Consider the following 9,186-nt stretch of genomic DNA (forward strand, 5'->3'; position numbering starts at 1 on the left):
TGCAAATGTACATGAAATGTTCATATTAGTGGTAGCCAGGACAACTGTAGCATGATTTATAGAAATTCTGATAAATTCCTGTATAAGCTGGCCTATATAAATGTTTATGGAGGATGTAATGTCAAAGTGAAACCAATGACTGTAGATTGTGTGCCTCCTTGAGTATATACCATGCACCACTTCCTGATACCTGACTACATTTTGGGGGTGAACATTCTCCAGGGATTGAGGCTACATAAACAATATGGCTTCACATGGAAAAAAGATAAGAGGCATTCGCTGCGTTGCCACCTCTGGTGGCACAGCTCTACTATATGTCATGGGTTTGTGGCAAAGGACAAGGCTGCATGGTCATTCCCATGGTACATGCAATTATTTCATTATATTTCATCATTCATGATATTATGCTAAGTACAGATGCTCTTGCAAGTCTAGAGCATGCTGCTGGTGATTTCTGGCAGTGCCTGGCAGCATGTAAATAGGTTGTTAGTGAAGTCAAGGTCCAAAGACCTGGGATATCTTCAAGTTTTTGAGAGTTGTCTGTTCAGGTGGTACAGAGTCAATACCAGAGGATGTTATTGATAAGACACAGAAGTATCCTCATCCTACCACAGTGAAAGTTAGAGAATTTTCTAAGGCTCCTGAGGTATTGGAGAGCTTTTATTAACCATTTAGCCCAGATTTAAAAACCTTTGTACAACCTGAATATGAATGGTGTTGCCTGAAATAGGGCAGAAGATGCTGAGCATGTGAATAGGGCAAAAGACACTGATCAAGCAAACAAAAAAGATGCTGAGCAGGCAGATAGAGCAGAAGGTGCTGAGCAGACATTTGGGGCAGCAAAGCAGACTGTGCAGCAAACACAAGCCCGCAGATGACTCACCTCTGGCACTCTTAGGACCTCGATGTTATTGTAACCATCAGTGGCTTTGGTTGGGATTTGTGGCAGTGTACAGAATCGCTGGAGATGTCTTTAGGACTTTGGTCACAATAATAGAAGGAGAAGAATGTCTGCTGTTTCTGTATATAGAAACAGCTAGCAGCTATATATGCAGCCTTACAGGCCTGAGAATTAATCACCAGGAGATCCCCATGAAGGTGCAAATCACCTACCCAGTGTCTATGTGCATAGTTATCTGCCTCCAAAATGGGTTGCTCAAACACTAATGCTGTCCAATAGAGAGAATAATTAAAGTAACAGAGTGCTGAGCACAAGTTCCCTTTCTGCTAAGTTACACAAGGTGGGCCAGTAAAATATACAGATGTTGCCCCATTGTCCCATCCACCTGAGAGAGCAGAGTAAGCCCACTACAAGGAGCATCAGCCACTGTTACTGACAAGTGCCTGGTATGAGGATGGGTTGAACCATGGGCCTGCAGCACAATAGACACTTGCTGTTCTGCAGCCAGAAAAAGACAGTATTTAGTTTGATATTGGTACTAGACAGAGTAGTCAATGAACTCTGTGTCATGTGGGTAGTGATTATCCAGGAGGCTCCCTTACCATACAGAGAGTTGGGTGGTATGTCATGGTCTGATGTTACAGCTTTCTATGTGGAAGGCCTCAGGTTGGGTAGTTGACCACCAGCCCATGTGGTACCAAGTCATATGGAAAGACCTATGTGTTATAGGCCACAGAAAAAGGAGACCAGGGTATGGTTAATGATGGGCCTGCAGAAGGGCAACCTTGAACTCTTCTACAGGTTGGGTACTGCACCAAAGTCCACAAGAAAAGAGAGGGATTTGCCCACAAGGGAGATCCACTTTCTATTTCCCACAATGATACTGTCCAGAGAGGAGAGAGCCCACCAGCAAAAAGCCCTTGTGTTCAACTCCTTGAAGATGCCAGGCAGCCTGGGGCTGGAAAGAGGAGCTAGATGAGACATTTGAGAAGAGCCAGGGAAAAAAAAAGAAAAGAAAAGAGCCAGGGAGCTAATTTGGCTTCCAGCCTTGGGCCAGCTGAGTGTAGTTTGTGTGCCAGCCTGGCCCCAAAAGTGACTGTACATGTGGCATAGAACAAGGAACTCTATTATGGCCTACAATGAGTTCTCCTAGTATTGTTATTAGGACATTTAGGTACAAGGATAAGCCCTGTAAGGGTGTATATCCAGTAGGCAATCACATCCCATAGTGTGAAGAGGTGGATTGTAGGGAAAATGAAGCCCAAGATGGCTACAGGGGTGAATAATTTCTGGGTGAATTCAGACCATGGGGGGGTGACTTCTGGGGAACAATAATTCCTGAGTCAGTAGGACTCCAGCACCTTACATTCTCAGTGGAAATAACTTATATAACTAAGAGTGATACTGGCATATGGTGACTATTGTGTACTTTACTATAAATTTAGACTGGTGTGTGATCCAGGCAGCTGAGGATTGCTGTGAGACTATACAGTGGTTAGGAGCCACAGAGTAGCTGTACAGATAAGGAAGCAGCTCCGCAACTGAAGACTGCTGCGAATAGGTGCAGCTAAATAGAATGCTGGAAAACAGCTGAGCTGCTGAGCAGCTAAATATAGGCAAGTCAGAGATTCCCATGACTCTGTGTCTCTTTATCAAGATGCATGAACTCAAGTGAGCTTCTCCAGTCTGAACTGATAAGAGGACAATGATTTTCTCAGAGGAGGCCTGTAATGAATGTATATTTCTGAGCAAAAATTGATCACCATGTCCATTTTGAAAATTAATCTTGATTGTCACCTTGATTGCCTTGTCAGCTGCCTAGGAGATTAATAAATCACACCTGTGGGTATGTCTGAGCGAGTCAAGGAGTCCTAACCATATGGAATATATCTGGTCCCTGGTCCCTGTGTCTCTGGTGCTCTTCTATGAACATTTTCCAGTCACCATGAAGTGAGCAGCTTTTATTCACTGTCTTCTGCTATGGAGTTTCTGCCTTGGAACCAACTAACCATGGATTGAAACCATAAGCCAAAATAAACTTCTCATCCTTTAACTTACAGGTGTCATAACTGATGTCACAGCAATGGAAGAGCTAACACACCCAGCCACCCAGCAAGTAACAGAATAGAAAAACAAAGAAAAAAAATGCACTAAACAGCAACATAGGAACAAAATACAAAATTATGTTTCTATTAGAATAACACCCACTATGAATTTGCTTTTTTCAGAAGAGAATATTTTAGCCCCTGTTCGCCCCAGGGCCGCCCCACAAGTGCCTCCGGGCAGCGCGCGCCCGCGGACCTCAACCTGTCGGCGGGCATGCGCTCGGGGCCGCGCGCGGGAACGACTCTCGTCCACTCGGAGCTGGAAGGGAACGAAGAAGGAGGCGGCCTGCTGAACCTCTCCTCGCCCTTGCGAGCGAAAACTCCGCGCCTCAGAGCCGTGATGAGCTCGGGATAAGCACAGGCGGCAAAGCCAGATGTGTAGGCAGCGGTGGAACCCTCACAGAGTAGCAAACACGAACGGATGAGGTGAAGCCAGAATGGAGAGCGAATAATGTGAGCCCCAGGATTCACCAGACACCTTTGGTTATCTTGGAATGCTCTTATTCTACGACAACAGATCTCTTCTCTGGCATCGTATGGATGCTTTGAATGCAAAAGATAGATCCTCAACTTTGACATCCAGGCTCTCAGATTCACCACCAGAGCAGCCCCAAGGTGGTGCTGTTGGACTGATGGTTGTATCATGGCTTGGAAATGCTGATGCGGCACTAGTAGTGCAGAGGTATCCATCTGATTGGTAACCTGCTTGCTTTGCTGAAGTTACAGAAGGTAGTTGTATGGCTCTACCTCCTGGACAACTGTAGTGGTAAGTGGTGGGGGGTTGTATACAGCACTGAGGAGCTAGTATGGACTGTTTGTATGCTTCTGTCCTCAGAATGAGCTCTTTGAGTTCACTGGATGACACATCTTCAAGCCCTTATGGTTTAAAATAATGAATCATCATGGTGCTGGGGAAACATTTATTCTTTCTTGCTCAGAACTCACCATCCCAGTTTTGCTTTGAGGAATCTACTTGTCCTTCATTTTCACTGTAAGTGCTTCAGGTGAAATGGGTAATCTAGAGAATGCTGCCTGTTTGTATAAAGTCTGTGACCTAAGAATGGTTTTTAATACTTTAAAGCACAGGGAATGGGGAAAAAATAAGAACCAAGATACATCATGTACAGGTACAAGCACGCAATGATAAATGTAAATGTATTGTATACCTAAAATGTATCAATAAAAGAATATAAGCAAAAAAAAATCAAAAGGATAAAATCTCATGATACATAAAACTTGTACAGTACTCACATTTCAGTGTCCAAAATAAAGATTTATCAGAACTTAAAAAAAAAAGAAGAGAATATTTTAAGAATAATTTACTCACAGAAATTTAGGGAAAATATACTCTTTAAAATTAGGTCACTTAATCCCAAATTTAAATATATGCTTTAATTTTTCTTCAGAAATGCTTTATTTTTCTGAATTATAGAATATTCGAAGGGAATAAAATTCAATTTTAATTTAAGTATTTGAAACAAGTTATTTTTCCTATTTGCATTTACATATAGGATGGCTGTATCATTTATTCTTAAAATCCCTGATAATTTTTTTTAATTCTTTTATTGGTACATTGTAGGTATACAACACAATTACATTTCTCATTGGGAACTTGTGCCTTTACATGATGCATCTTGGTTCTTATTTTTTCCCCATTCCTAGTCCTCCCTTCACCCCCTCCACCCTTCCCTATTTATAAAGACTCTATTTCCATTTTTACCATTTCTCATCATTTTTCCTTTCCCCTCTTTCCTTTCCCCTGCCCCTCTCACTACCCCTACCCCTTTGGACATTTTCTTCCTATTTTGCATTATCAATTATTCATTCTAATCATTGGTACATTTTAGGTATACAATATAATGACATTCATCGTTGGAAATTTGCATCTTTACATAATCTCTCTTGGTTCTTATTTTTCACCCTTGCCCAGCCCTCCCTTCAACCCCTCCATTCCTTCCTAGGAAGAAAAGGGGCAAAGAGGAAGGAAGTGGGAGGGCTAGGGGAAAGGGAATGGGATTAATATGAGAAAATGGAAAAATAGGACTAGTCTTCTTGCCTTCAGGCCAGCAATAGCATGCTGAAACATAACTCTATTTTGCCTCTGGTCACAGCTGAGGCCTCAATGGTCCTGAGATGCTCTGACACTCAAGGGCAAGATTACATCAGCTGAAGATATTCTGGTTCTTTAAGAACAGAGTAATAATACAAAAAGAGAAAGGTTTCACCTGGGGAGGGACAAATTTCTTATCAGCTTAACTCATCCCACCTATTGTTGTAAGAACCGTTTTGCTCATCTTACTGTCCTAATCAACATAAGCTCATCTACCTAAGATCCTCGTCAGCATTCATCATAGGATTACTGCCACCCTCTGAGTCACCTGATACTTTCTCCAATTATAAGATCCTCATCAATTTAGGATTATAACTTCTCTCTGAGTCATACGATACTCCCTATGAACACAATAAATAGTGGCAAGCTCAGAGTGCCTTTGTGATTGCTGTTTAGAGCAGCACTGATCAGTCTCACTGATCAGGCCCAGCCTTTTCTCTAAATCTTGCTTCCTGTCTTTACTCTTCAATTAGCCTTGTGCTATTATGGCTCACAAGAGACCAGACCCACTGGAGGGGTTCTGGGAATGTCCCCTTTCCTGTTTCCTATAAAGAATATGTCAAAAGTATTAGTCTTTTGCTGCTCACCTCAATTATTACATGGATAAGTGGTTGTTATTATTTGTATTTCAAGTATGACCCAGAACCTATATTCTGAAAGCTTTCTCACTAATCAATGAGCTTTTCTGAAGTAATATGATCATGAGGGCTCTAACTTCATCAGCAGATTGCCCACTTTCTGATATCATAATTTGATGGTAGTATTGGAGGTATTGAAAATAAGACCTAAGACCTTGAAGCAAATGTATCTGGGGGATATGACTGGTGAATATAACTGGTTCCAAGTTCCTCCCTCTCTGGTGCTTCTCTTTTGTCTGCTTCCTTGCTACAAGGAAGTGAGAAGATTTTTCTCTACAATGACTAATGACTACAATGATAAATGTTCAATGCCTTTAGCTGTTAAGGAAATGCCAATCAAAACTAAGTTGAAATTCAGTGTTATCTTTTCAGAATGACTATTATCATAAATACAAGAAAGCAATATATACTCATGACAGTTTTGGGGAAAAGAAACCATTGTATATTATTGATAGGACCATTAACAAAAAAGCCAATATGGAAATCAGCATGGGCCTTCCTTAAAAACCTAAAAATGGAGAAAGTATTTGTTCCAGTTTTAACATTCTCATATTCTTGAAAAGTTTAAGACAGCATGCTATGGTAATAATTGCCATCCAATGGTTACTGCAGTGAAATTCACAGTAGCTATGACATAGAAACAGCCTAGATACACATCAACAGATGAATGGATAAACAAACTGTGGTATAGCTATGCAATGTAATATTATTTAGGCATAAAAATGAACCAGGCTTGTTTTAATGGCATTCTTCTATTCCCAGCATTCTGGGACACTGAGACAGGTGAGTCACAAGTTCCAACTAAGCCTTAAGAATGTAGCAACTTAGTGAGATCCTATCTCAAAATAAAATAAAAATAAAAATAAAAAGGAGGAAGGGCTCAGAAGGTTTGGGATTTAATTCTGAGAACTGTAACTGGACAGGGTCTGAAAAGGCCCCTCAAAATGGAGATGGTAAACCATGAGTCACTTCTTCTAGGGGAGAGTTTACACATCCACTAATTTCCATCACAGCAAAAAAAAAAAAAATTTCAAGATGCAAAAATAAGGCATAAAAAAATTTCTTAGGCAGAAAAAGAAAGATTTCTTAGGCAGAGGTTAAAGTATATACTCACATAGAAGGTGGGCCCTTAAAAGAAAAACATATTACATTCTGGAACTGAAAATATTTGTGTAGTTGAAATCTGTGAAATTTGTGAATCTGAAGAAAGTTTTGTGTAGGTTTACAGGAGAAAAGCAATGGTCCACCATGAGGTAGAAAGATGCTGGCTCATTTTACAGGTAAAAAGATAACCAAATTTACAGAGAAAGGCATGAGACCTGTCTAATGTATTTCTTTTTTTAAAGATGGGTGATCTATGATGTTTTGCTTTCAAACATTCTTTGAAACCCTTTAATATGTTTCTATATCTTAAGGTCATTGTGCCCTTTACCTTATCAACTAAACTAATTTATGGATTTATAATTTCTTTAAAGTATTTAGGCTATGACACAACTTAGAAAAAGAACCATAAACAAGTCTAAAACCTACAAATATGAGTAACCTTGGATAATTTTGATTAGTTGTAAAATTACAGTTTTCTTTTAAAAATATACTTTTTAATAGTATATGTTCGCAGTACATAAAGATTGCATTCATCACAGGGAATAGGTGCATGTACTTAATATATCTTCATTTTAAAATTCCATTTCTCCTTTCATCTTTTTTCCCTTGGCCTGTATCTAGATCCCTCTTCCCCCAGTTTTTAGTTCATGTTTGGGACACATAATGAAAACATTCATTGCACATAGTTGGTACGTGCATATGACACATCTTAATTCTTTTTAAATCTCCTTCCCCCAACCCTCTATATCTTTGCCTTCTTCCTGTTTACAAAAGGTCTATCTCCTTGTTCCCATTTATTTTTTTTTTACTCTTGATTTATTCTTTGGATTTATCATAATGAGAGAAATCAAAGTATTTAAGCTTTTATGTCAGATTTATCTCACTTAACATTATATTTCCCTACATTCTCACCTTTCTATAAATGGCTCAAATTTATATTTCTCTACACCAGAGTAGTATTCTACTGTGTATAGATACCACATTTTCATTTTCTTCATTTGTTGATGGTAGTACAGGCTGCTTTCAAGATCTGGCTATTATGTTTTGTGCTGCTATAAACATTGGCATGCATATATCATTGTAATATGATAACCTTTAACACTTTTAGGAACATGCCTGTTAGGGGAATACCTGGATTAAATGGAATTTCTATTTTTTTTTTTTTTTTTGTATCGGGGATCTAACTTGGGTCCTAGGCAGGTGGTGGAAACACAGCTAAATCCCCGGCCCTCTATTTTTGTTTTTTGAGAAATCTCCATACTAATTTCCATAATGGTTGTACTAGTTTACATTTCTACCAGCATGTAGTTTCCTATTCACCACAGCCTTGTCATTCTGTTTTTATTTTTGATGACTGCCGTTCTTTCTGGAGCAAGATGAAATCTCACTGTTGTTTTTGTTGTTTTGTTTTGTTCAGTCAGGGCCTTGCTATATAGTTCAGGCTGGCCTTGAACTCACAAAACTACAAGTTGACCTCAAACTTGCAGAGATCCTCCTGCCTCTGTCTTCCAAGTGATGAGATTACAGGTGTGCACCACAACATCCAGCTTCACACTTTTAATTTGCATTTTTTAGAAATGTTGAACAAGTTTTCTTGTACTTATTGGCCATTTATATTTCTTTTTCTGCAAAATGTCTATTCATTAAAGTTGCCATTTTTAAATAGGCATCTTATTTTGGGAGGTCTAATTTCTTGTGTTCTTTATATATTTGAGATATCTATTTTAATATTTAGATATTTAGAATTTAGAGACTATCACTGGAGCCATGGGAAAACTTCCTGAGATATTCCATTCCTTTAATCACCTTCTAAGCTTTAAGTTTCCTGCGTCTTTGTGGTAACTACTATTAAAAAAGTTGTGTTTTTTGTCCGATGAAAGCCTTGGAGTGGGAAAGAATGGACAAGAAGTAGACTGGGAATTTCTTAGCACAGAAGAAAGAAAAGAAAGAAAGCCAGTGAGCAGACTCCTTGGCTTGATTCCACAGACTTTATCAGGTGTCGAGGATAATGCCAGCTATCATCTGAATGAATGACTGCTTGAGTCTGCACAGTTGAGGAAATATTCCCAGCTACTCAAAAAAGGACAACACTGACATCAACAGAGTTTGCTTATGCCTGAGAGAGGGAGGGAGGGAGGGAGGGAGAGAGAGAGAATTAAAAGAGAAGTTTACAAGATCTTCTTTTATCCAAGGTGTTCAGGACACAAAGAAGTGCATGAATTAAAGATTGATTCTTTGAGTGTTGCCACAAAGGCTTATCCTCATTAGGGTGACTCCAGACTAGGTTTCCCATGACTGTTGCATGAGAAATTTTGCTCAAGACAATGG

This window comes from Heterocephalus glaber, unplaced genomic scaffold (assembly GCF_053883595.1).
Source record: "Heterocephalus glaber isolate CG9 unplaced genomic scaffold, H.glaber_assembly_v1.0 deba00001757, whole genome shotgun sequence".
Classification (NCBI taxonomy): Eukaryota; Metazoa; Chordata; class Mammalia; order Rodentia; family Bathyergidae; genus Heterocephalus; species Heterocephalus glaber.